The sequence below is a fragment of the Argiope bruennichi genome, chromosome 1 (assembly GCF_947563725.1).
Source record: "Argiope bruennichi chromosome 1, qqArgBrue1.1, whole genome shotgun sequence".
NCBI lineage: Eukaryota > Metazoa > Arthropoda > Arachnida > Araneae > Araneidae > Argiope > Argiope bruennichi.
Window position 1 is genome coordinate 77,525,902 of NC_079151.1, and position 12,680 is coordinate 77,538,581.

Below are 12,680 nucleotides of genomic sequence, written 5' to 3' on the forward strand. Positions count from 1 at the left end.
AATCTTTTAAAATATAACTATTAAATTTTTTTTCTAATCAAAGGAATATATTACGTCAAACCTTAAATATCTCATCTATCGAATTGTTTCGATAGATGAGTTAACATATTTTTAAAACTTCATTTAATAATGAAATACAAACATTTATGAAATAAAATTCGGGGGAAAAATTACTCAGCGAAATATATTTCGAAAATACATTCCTTCAGTTTTCAGCCTGAACATTTTACTAAAACATTACATTCTTCAAAAACTAAATATGAAGATTTAACACATTTAAAATTACATTCATCATAAATATTACTTTTTTAGTATGAACTGTCATGTTGAATTTTTCAAGCTGAATTTCTGATTTTAAAATGTTATGTGAAGTTTTTTATAGTATTGTTAAGACAAGATAAATTTTTAAACGAAAGCTTCATGTTAAATTTCCCCAAATTTACATACGAGGGAATCATTTGCAAATTTTTGATAACATGTACATTATATAACATTTTTTTGATTCCTCATCTCTCTCTCTCTCGTTCATCTGACCGACGTTAGTTTCATCTCCTGCTTCTTTGCTTAGAATAAACGAGAGATCAGCTAAAGTATCATTTTTTGACCAACCATCATCTGATAGATCACTGTCACTTTCATCAGAATCAAGTAAAATTGCTTTAATTTCTTCTTCAGTGTGTTCACGATTTCTTTTACTCATAATGAAGAAATAATAAGCGTTTCAATAGAAAAATTACTCTGATAATCCAAACACCCGATTCACAGTACATAAAATAAAGAGTAGCAATTCACAACTGAAGAGAAATTTTCAGAATGGCATTCTAAAAAGGAACTCAGTATTTATCTAACTCTTTGAAGAGGGCGATAAAAAATACTCTCAATCTTTTTTTTTTTTTAATTCTATTTTAAAAGCGGTAGTTTGTACACGGCCTCAGAATTTCCGACAGTCCTTTGATGAAAGAATAAGATGCTTGGAGTGTAAAACGACTTCCTTCCATAGTAACAACTGTCGCTACCCATTTTGTGAGAAAACTGTGATGTGAATAGGCCGCAGTGTCAATGCAATGGTTTGTCTTTATATTATTACAATAGTCTTACTACTGAAAAGGGCTTCTGATGCTTGTCCGAAAAATAAACAACGTGTCGGTATCCTTATATATCATTCATCGTTACCAGAGAGCTTCAGTGGAAAATTTCTTTTATAAATGGCCATAAAATCTTTCCAATTTTGAGCTAACAGCACGTGAAAATAGAAACTAAAACCCTTTCAAAATACAAAATGTACGCCAACAACCTATTTACTGAATCCCTCCTCAACCCCTACCGCCCTAAGGCACAGGGGAAACTACTGTGAAAAAGCCGCGATTGTCGAAGATAACGAGGACCTCCTGGAGTGTTCAGTAGAGCAGCCTCTTTTAATACCCATCTCCCCTAAAACGGCTAGCAGCCGCCCCAAACCGCCCCACGTGGATATTATAGGGTAAATTCTCAAACCGCCCCAAACCGCCCCGCTGGAATCGAGAGGGATATATATATATTTCTTGTTTTGCAATTAAAATATTTGTATTTTATTTTGTGTGTGTGTGCATTTTTAAAAATAAGTAGAACTTATTTGATTTCGAAGTATCGAAAAAATAGCATTGTTAGAATATTTTATAACCATTCATGAATGAAAATCTTAATTATTTACTCTGCATTTTTATTAGTTTTTATTACATCACATTTCTTCATAGTATTCACTAAAATGTTGCGAATACTGTGTTTGCTTCTCGTAACGTCCAGAAAAATTAGATTTTTTACTGTATTAAATTTTTTTAATTTTTTTTCATTAATAGTCTTATTTTACTACACTATTCTGCAAGTTTACCATAGAAGGACTTAGGCTTTAAACTTTTTCACAATTTTTCTATGAGTTAAATTTCTTGCTGCATTGCCATTAAATGAATGTATATATTCTTTTGTGTTCATAAAAATAAAGAATAGACTAATTTGATTTTACCATTATATATTCTTATTTTTACATGAAAATTTTTTCATAGCATATTTTTACAGTTCTTAATAAAGCAGTGAAGAATAAATTTTAATTACGATGCAAATTATTTTTTAAAAAATGACAATAAATAAAATTGCACAAAAATAGGACACAAAAGTGATCATACACTTTTAAAAAAAACATCACTAAATATGAAATTTTCTAAATTTTTATAAATGTTTAGTATTTAGTAGCATATCCTTTATTCTTTATAACAGCTTTTAAACGTTTGGTCATAGATTTAACTAAACGGTCGGTTACTTCTGCACCGATCTTGTTCCATTCTTCGATCATTACTGCTTTCAGTTGAATTTTCTATTTAATGTCGTGACTTCTTATTCGCACCTCTAATTCTTTCCAAATATGTTCTATAGGGTTTAAATCCGGTGATTGAGCTGGTGTTTTAAGGGTTTGAGGGCAATGATAGAGGCAAAAAAGACGAACATTCATGGCCGTGTGCTTAGGATCGTTGTCTTGGTAATACACAAAGTTGTTTAAAATGCCCAATTTTTGTGCTGACACTTTTAAATTATTATTGAGAATATTTATATAAACTCTATGATCCATTATACCATCAATGAATACTAAATTGCCTACTCCAGCCGCTGACATACACCCCCAAACCATGACACCTCCACCGCCATGTTTTACTGTTCCAACTAAATTCTTGGGATTAAGTTCTTCGTTTTTTTTTTTTTTTTTTTTTTTCTCCATACAATGATTCTCTCATCCGACCCAAAGATGTAAAACTTACTTTCATCTGCAAATAAGACACGATTCCAATAGCTCTCTGGCTGGTTTATCATAGATTTGGCAAATTTAAGCCTAGCAATTCTGTTCTTCTGACTTACAAAGAATTTTCATCGTGCAGAGAGGCCATGTATACCAGCATTCCGAAGAATTCTACGAATAGTTTCACAGGAAATAGAAGTTCCATTTGATTCATTATATTGTGAAGTAAACTTTATTGCACTCAGACGTGGATTTTTTATAAATTTACTCACAATATTTCTTTGACATCTAGCTGACAGAATTTGAGGGCGACCATTACGAGGCTTGTTTGCAATACTTTTTCCCTCTCTGTAACATTTTATTATGCTTTGCACCATTGAATGAGGTAGATTAGTTATAGTTGCAATGCCTCTAATTGATTTTCCAGCTTTAAAATGAAATATAATTAATTTTCGTACGTCTAAACTCGTTTCTTTACGAATGCGCGTCATATCTAAGAATAAAGTAAATAGAATAAATAATTGTGATATTAAATACTGAAATCAAACGATTTTAGTGTATTTTTGAATTAGAAGAAAAATAAGCCGCAAAAGATATTTTTATGATGAATTTAAATAAATAATGTTTGGATGTACGAAGACTTTTGTGTTCTAATTTTGTGACATTTTTTATTTATTCATTTTTTAGAACAATACTACTTGATTTTTTATAAAAATATTTGTTCAGTTTTATTAAGAACTATTTAAAGATGCTAATTAAAAAAAAAAAACTTATAAAATGCTTTATTAAGAAGTATAGAACACAATTTCTGCAAATTTCTTTAGTGTACGAACACTTTTAGGAGCCACTGTATGTAAACAAAAGTATTGATATATACGTGATGATAGCATTTAGATTATCTGAAATACGATTAAAAAATGTTTGCATTTGGATAGATTTCTGTACATCTTTCCCAAGATGTTTTTAAAAATCCCCGATGAGAAATTTATCATTGCCAATTTATGTAAAATATTCCTTTTATTTTTAAAAGAGCTTGAAAATAAGCCATAAACATGTTTTTTTTAAATGGACAATCATTCAGAGCAGCGGAATTCTCATGCTAACCAGGCACAGTAAATTTAATTATGCGAATATCAAATCGTTTCAATCGTGGACATTTAGTAATTATGGTGTTTATATCCAGTCAAGGATATCACATATGAAATTTGTTTGGAGCATTGAATATCTGCAAAAACTTATTTAAAAACACAAATAAATACTTTTCTTTGGAGACTTCATGCGAAAGAAATCTTTTTTTCGTACAATGAGACAAAATGTGTATAGTTTCCAGCGACGGTCATTATCTTGCCATAAAACCGAGAGAGATAGGATCTCACTCCTCGTGAAATAGGAAGCTCTCTGCATGTGATCAATAGGTTCCGCCAGCAGCCAGAATTATTTGCGGGAGGTCTGCATCAGTGGGTAATGGACTTCCCTAGGCATGACTGAACTCTTTTTCGAGAGCTTCCATTGGACAGATCGTATTGATTGTTACTTTTGTAACGGATTGGAATGAGTAAGGATAGAACCTGGGACCTTGTGGTTTGTAGTTCAGTAACATGACCACAATACAAGAGAAACTGCCCAGGTAGCGTAGCTGTTAACTAGCTTATAAGCTTTCACCGCACTTTCTATTGTGATCCAAGAGCTGTAATCGAAAATCACCAGTAAGATCGTATCAAGGATTTGAATCACACCCCTCTTTGAAAAGTATTGATCACTGGTATTTGTGACTTTTTGATATCGGTTACGTAATAAACGCTCGGAAAATATTCTTCAGCCCTATTTGAATCACCCCCGTCTTTGAAAAGTATTGATCACTGGCATTTGTGACTTTTTTGATAGTGGTTACATAATAACCACTCGTAAAATATTTTTCATCTCTAGAAATAGGTAGTTAAATCATAAAGAGTTTTCTGGATAGCTTGGTATACAGACATGAGCCCGTTTCCATGAACTCTACGTGATCAGTCCTATTCATATCCTTCATAAGCCATCTGTATCATAGCTTTCAAGATCAACCGGCTTTTCAGAGGTGATTCATATTTCAGAAATCAGGAATATTATACGTAAATGAAAGAGCAAGGGTTAATGGCATATCACCAGAAGTCTACACTTTTCTTTTTTCGGATAGAAGAGTAGAACTAGAGGACGTTTCGACTGTTTAGCTTTACCATGCATTCAGATTAAATATGCAATAATAGCAAGATGAATAAAAATAATTAATTTGTAAATTTATTGAATTTCGAACAGGAAAAGTAATTTTTGTTCTTTATATAATGATTACGAATTTGATTTATTTACCGTCGCTCTATTGTGATGCTATTCCTACATTCTTCCTTTTCTTTTATAATAGATATGAAGTGAAATCATCTTGACATTACTTATGGAATGTAGGCCACCTGGTGAGGAAAATTTGAAACTGTTGATCTGTATTTTTACGTAAAACTATTTCTTTATTCTTGTTTTGGTTTTTTGGTTGTATTTTAGTTTTGACGTTATTATAATGGTAATTGCTAAAGAATGCTGAATTTGATTGTGAACAGTTATTTTTTTCTACTTGTCTAAGGAATATCTATTCGGATTTTTATTATAATTTTTAAAAAGTTTGGTTGACGTGAAGAATTTTTAACGCTTGTTTATATTCAAGTTGTAACGAAAATGCTGTACATTCCAGCCGGTTAAGATGTTTACAAATTATGAACATGTAGTTAACTTTGAATTTTATAATGAATTGGATGCAATATTCGCATTTCTGCATTATTTATGCTTTTGAGATGGATGAATAGTCATTATCAATGAAGGCAATTGGTAAGTCTATTGAAATTAGCATGATTTATATTTCTTATTCGTGGCTGTTTTTTTAAAAGGAATGTACCAATATATCATTACATTTTTCTATGTAATTTTGAATTATTAGTCGATATTATTTTTTCGATTATTTGTTAAATGAAAAAAACCTATAAAATTTTTCAAATATATAACTAATAATATTTCTTTTCGCGGAAAACATTTTCTTATGGAATTTTTATAAATAATTTTTTTAAAATTTATTATATCATATTAAAAAGTTGTTGGGGTTTTAGAATATTATATATAAATATTTTTTTAATTATCCAGAATAATTTTTAATATATAGTTTTTTAGATTAAGTGATTTTTGTGTTATTTAATACTACACTATACTATGATGCATACAATTACTTTGTTCCATAATCTAATACTTTTTAGATTATATTGCTGGTGGAGTTTGTCATTGTAAATTACTATATAGTGTATGATATAATCTAATAATGTTATTTTAATGTATTTTATTCTGTTGTTTTAATGGTGATGTTATTTTAATTGTTCACTTTCTTTTATAAGTGAAAATGATATTTTTCATCTTTGCCTATTTTCTGATTAGTGGAACCTATATAGTCCATAAGCAATAAAGGATTATTTATATATGATTTCAGAAATGTCTTAAATCGAAAACCTTTTCTGAGGAACTTGAATAGAATTATTTTCAGAGTGTTATTTAGGCATATAAATTTAACTTCAAAAAATGCTTGTAATATTCACAATACAAACGTATATGCTGTTCATAAATGGAAAGATATTTTAAATATTGATTAATAAGTGAATTTTAATTTTATTTTCATTATATATTTTATATTATTTGTTGTAATTTTTTTGTTTAGTCACCAATTTTTTTAATGCTTTAGTTAAGAGTTGATTTTTTTTTTTCAATTACAGCGCAATGTATAAAATTATGGTTGGAAAATAGAAAGTTATTTGATCGTTTCCCTATTTTTTAAACATTTCAGTATTCATCTTGGTTTTATTTAAAAATTTATTTATTACATCATTTATTAAGATTTACAGTCTGCATTAATAAAAAGATATTTTATATATATATATATATAGCTTTCTTTTAGAATATTTGAAGCTTTCTTTTATGAATTGTGCATTATATTGTTATACAACTGCTTTTAAAAACTTGTAATAGAACATTAATCCATTTTGTATTTAATTTATTTAACAGAAATTTATGTTGATTTGAATTGAATGTTAAAAGTAGACCAATTATTTAACAATGCTGTACTGTGATATTTATTAAATATAGATTTATGATTAGTTTAAAACATGTTTTGAAATGTAAAGTAATTTTAGATGCGTATGAAAGTTTTTCCTGTTATATTTAGGCTGGTTATAAGTAAATATATTTATGTTTCGACATTAATTTATGATGGCACATTATTTTAATTTTGACATAATTTTAAAAGTAAATGATTAATAATTTTAATGTAATTTAAAAAATATTTTCTATTTTTAGATTAAGATAACTTGGGGAATTTCTAACCTATTGAAAGATTAATTTTATTTCTCTGTAGCTAATAGATGATTTTCATTTTAAATATTTTATATTTTAAATGTTTTCTTTTAATCTGAAAAAAAGAAACCAATAAAAATATCTCTTATGGGATACTATAAAAATTTTTTATATTAAATGAGAAATAAGTAAAATGGTAAGTGCAAAATAAGTATATGATATGTTAAATACAGATCAGCAAAAGTATATATCTAATGCAGTCAACTGAAATGCAACTTATTCCTTTTTTCTTGTAGTAATATGTATAGTTAATGATAGATCATGTAGATTAGATGAACATAATAGTTTAATTCATATTACTTGTAGTATTAGTTTTTTAGCACAGTTACTTATTTATTTGATTTTCGTTCTTTTTGTTTTATTTCTTTATGAAATATCATATATATATAATCTTATCTATATTTTAATAAATTTAGCATAAAAAAATGTTTTTGCATTGTGCAAAATTTAAAATAACAGTTTAAATTGCTTGTGTTTTGATTAGCTAAATTGTTGATAAATAATGTCTTTTCTTAAAATGTGTTTTTTATATGTGAAAAGTTTATGGAAATAATTTGGTTAAAGTAAAAAAGAGGATTTAATGAATTTTAAAGTAAAACTCCTCCATTTTTATATTTTTAATAATATCTACACAGCTATTGCTTAGTTTCACTGATTCATCTGTTTTTCAATAACAGTTTCAAATGATATCAGTAAATTGTCAGAAAAAAATTGTAGTATTGTTCTGAATTATACAATTTTAATTTTTCGTGAGTTATTTGTATTGTATTAATTTTAATTTAGACTTTTATGGATGTATTGTATTAATTTTAATTTAGACTTTTATGGACGAAAATAATATGAAAAATTCTATGTAATTGTTTCATTAATATCTGAAAAAAATCTAGAACTTTTTGAATAAATAAATGTAGATTTAAAAATTGCTTGTAAATTAAAAAGATTTTCTTAAAATCCTTTTTTCTAAAAATGTTAAATTTTTTTAAAAATTCAAATATGCGAGTAGTGCATTAAAATAAACTGTTCAAGACATTACTGTAGATTTTAATGGAGATTTATTATCTTTTTACAGATATATATTTCATACCAGTCTATTAGTTATTCATATTATAAGCTGTTTGTGTTGTTTTTATTGTAGTGCAATAGATTCTATTTTAGCCTTTTCCTAAACTGAAAATATTTACAAAAGAAAAACAAAAAAAAAAAAAAAACCCACACATTTTGTGAAGAAGCTTTTTAACTTCATTTATGAAGTACAACCCATTTCATTAAGATTGTTTAATGCAGAAATTTTATAAAAAGACGAGACGAAAACGAAGTATTAAAAACCAAATATTACTGGAAAATATTGATTTTAATAAAAGTCATTCTGTTATATAGAAGGATTGAAGTTATGGTAATGTAAGCCATTTTTCAAATAGTTCAGTTGAATTAATTTCAACCTCTATATTAAATTTGAATCCAAGAGAACACTAAAATGATAACTTTGCATAATTTTTGCTTATTGATTTTTTTTTATTGATTATTTTGAATTTGTTAATTTTGGAAAACAAGAAAATAAACACAACTATAACTTAAGCCCATTCATATGTAAATAAAATTTTTTGATTAGTTTTATTTTCTTGAATGCCTCCATAAAGAAATTTTTATAAAAATATTTTGTAATAAATCTTTATTTTCTGTGTAGTTTTATTTTTTTCTCAGCTAATGGTAGCTTAAAGTATAGTTATTCTAATTTTTGCTTGCTTTTCCCCCCTCGTCTTCTAAAACTCTAAAGGGGAAAAAAAAAAAAAAAAATGGACTCTTTTGTAAGCACAATTTACTTATGTGACATCTTATTCAAGGTATTTTCTTTAGGTAATGGTGGAGAAAGAAAATTTTATTTATAACCTATTTTTAAGCTGAGTCAAAGGATTCAAGCCAGCTGATTTGAACATTTAAATATGTTTTTCAAGACAATTTCAATAACTCATAAATGTACTCTGGATTCAAAATTTGGTTTCAAATCTCTATGCAAGGTTGATCTTTCTTTTGCAATTTATATAAACCAATTAGTAATTGTTAACATTTTGAAATTTGAATATATATCACACAAGCATAACCTCTGAAAGAACATGGCATCTACAGATGAGTCTTTGATATTTTAATCTTGTTATTCATAATTTTACCAGATTTTTAATTTTTTTAAGGTTGTTTTTCCATTATATAGCTATTTTGTGTTATTCTGGAAGATCCAGTATTCATTCAAATTCCTTCCAATCCATATTCATCATTCTGTAACTTGTCTGTTATTTTTTTGCTTCAGATCTTGGTGCCATTTTTTAAGTATCTTTATTCAGGGCATGGTATTTTAAAATTGATTTTGTTTTAAATTTCGTTAGTATATATATATATATATATATATATATATATATATATATAATGTAAATACAGGGTTTTTTTTTTTTTTTTTTTTGATCATTTCCGTGGCCGAAGAGAGAGAAAACTTTTGATTTTTTTTTAAACTTCACATTATTCCGTCCAGGGAGGCATAAGAGACAGAAACATTTATCCCCGATGATTATATACTTTTTCATTCTGATAGGAATTTCTTTACACGTATCAATTTAGGTAAGAGGAAAAGAATTTAAAGAATTTTTTTAGGTTGGCAGATTTTTATCCCTTCACTCGGAGTGTGAGAATTTCCGATTTCGGGAGTTTTACAAAGCTGATGTTGAATTAATTAAATAAAAATGGTGGAATTGGATCAGGAAATAAAAGAACATTTTAGAATTAAGTTAATACGGGTTAAATTAAGATTAAAATTAGGAAAATAATTAGGATTTAATTTAGATTTAGAGATCATTATGTGTGTGTGTGTGTGTGTGTTTGAATTTTAGATAGATTCCTCATAGGGAAACTACTTATTGCAATAGTTCTGATGTGATTTCGGAAAAATCTCTGCAGATCTTCCGTGATCATCATCCCTAAAACAACCTCTTTTCAAAAGTTTATATGCATTTAGATATAGATAACATGGACAAAGCGTTATATGCATATCTTGTTAAAAAGATAAGTGAGTAATTTCGTTTGGATTTTAACTGGCTTGGAATATGTAACCGAGTGTAAATCCACGTTAATGGGGATTTACACACTATCAGTCATTAGGCGGCCAGTAGGCAGCGCATGTGTAGAAAGGCTGAAAAATTCTTTTCGGTCCATGGCAAGTACTTGTTCCGACGAGACAACAACATGCCGCTGTATTGTATTTTCTTTTCCCTTTACTGCACATGCATTTGTAGAATTTGGCGGGATTTTTTCGGCCTGAAAGAATTCTTAATTTCTTCAGCAAGGATTTTGCTTATTATTAAAATTACAGAGTTTGTAGGGGTTTTATATTGTAAAATAATTTGTGGCTTATTATAAAAAAATGTTTTTTTTTTCTTTTCATCTTACATGAAAGCACCAATATATATATATATATATATATATATATATATATAATATATATTCGAAATTCATTTTTTTTGAAGTACTATGAAAGTACGGTCCCAAAATCAAATTGTATAATATGATGAAATTTATAAATAATAAGTTACAAAAATATTTGAATTTAAAAGAAATGTTGCGAATAGAATTTTTTTGAAGAACTTTTGAAATGGATGGTAACCACTCCTGTTCTAATCACTCAGTTATAACCAAAATATAAAGTTCTCTCAATTAACTAATGATTATTTGTATACACAGATTTTATTTTGGATGAAAATGAAGAAGTCTGCTTCTTTTCCTATATCCATAGAAAAAAAAATATTAAAATATAAAATAAAATTTGAGAAATGTTTTCAAATAGTGCAAAAAATTTTAACAAAACTGCATGTGTAACCTACAAAATAAAAATGAGATTGCAAATTATAATTTGAAGTTGATGTCCAAAGATAGTATCGCAGTAGTAAACAAAAACAGTAACATGGGAATGTTTAATAAAAGAGTTGAAATTTAATGCACTTCTGAGTGTTTACTGATATGGTAGCTCAAATAATATAAGTAGTTTTTTTTTTTTTTTTTTTTTTTTTTTTTTAGCAAACCTACTGCTTATTTATGTACTTTTTTGCCTTTTTGGATGTTTGCTGTTTTGGTAATTTGGCAGTTTTGGCATCCTTGGTGATTGAAATGGAACATTAAAATAGTTTTTTAACCAACAGAGTGAGATTGGATTAAATTCCTTTACAGCAGTGAAAAATCCTCTTGCAAATTATATCCAAAAATTGAAAAAAAATTAAAAGTGAGGAAAAATGTTTATAAATACGAAAAGATAAATATACGCAAAAAATATATTAAAAGAACTGTTGTCAGTAATCGTTATTCTTTATTAGTTTCGATAGCTATCGGGGCATATTAGTAGACATAGTAGTTTATAGTGGGTTACTGAGGTAGATAGAACTAAAGAAAGATGTAATTTAACTGGAAAGGGATTATTTAAGAACTTTTATTTGAAGATGAACATAATACTTTTATTATATTGCACTACATTATCATACAATAACAATTGCTCACCGAGGCAACTGCTGTGAAGACTGATGCGTGTAAAGTACCAAGACTGATCACACATATTAAGAACAGGTATATATAACCTGCCTAATTGTTATTTTTAAATATCAGCTTCAGTTCTCAGATAGAAAAGTCAAATCAGCTGTAGCATTGTTATTATCTGAAGGATTAATGTAAAGTGTAATGATTTTGAGTTTCGCATAGTATAGCGAAGTACAAGAGACAATACCAATTTGGAAGTAAATCATTTCATAACTTATTTGCCGAAATTCTTAACAAAAATTATAAATAAATAAATAATAATAAAACAATTCGAAGCTAATCTGAAGCATTGCAGCATGATAATCTTTTTCAGCTTTATTCGTCTATCATGCCTCCGTCTCGTTCAAGATTGTCACATCAAATGGCGAAATAAAGCCAATCTTAAAAAATAACATTGAGCTAATTGAAATAATTCGTTTTTATTAAATTATGTATAAAAAGGCTTTTTATAAAATGAATCTTTTAAAGCTGATATGTCATAACAATGCTTTTAAATAAAATAGCGATAAAGTAAAGAAGTTTAAATTTTTTGTTTCGAGGTAATCACTTTCTATCGATGATTATTTTGTTCTTCCAATTAATTATTGATAAAATGGCCGAAAGTAATACATCAGTTTATGGGTAATTAAAAAAAATATTTTTTCAGTTTGATTTTAATAAATGAAAAGCGATTTCTTAATTATTATAAATAATTGAGAGTAAAAATGAAATGATGTTTTATTAATGTAAAAAAAAAAAAAATCCAATTGAAATCAGATTTCTTTGAATAGGTGATAAAAATTTAAAAAAAAAAAGTATTGTTTTTAGTTTCAGTATTTTTAATATCGCAATTCTTTATGTTGTACCATTCTAAATATTTTTTTTGAAAGCTTTTGTATTCCCCAGATTTAAAATTGAGAGTATTTTACTTTGTTGAGGTAGATATTTCATGCAGTAT

General features: G+C 27.3%; 1 protein-coding gene across 1 annotated transcript in view; it reads left to right on the forward strand.

Moving 5' to 3' along the window:
• Positions 1 to 5,243: 5,243 nt before the first annotated feature.
• The window catches only part of LOC129962117 (uncharacterized), a 78,954-nt gene continuing 71,517 nt past the window's right edge, over positions 5,244 to 12,680 (forward strand). Inside the window, exon 1 of the mRNA XM_056075854.1 lies at positions 5,244 to 5,614. The gene's annotated coding sequence lies outside the window, so the exon portion shown is untranslated. The remainder of the gene's footprint in view (positions 5,615 to 12,680) is intronic.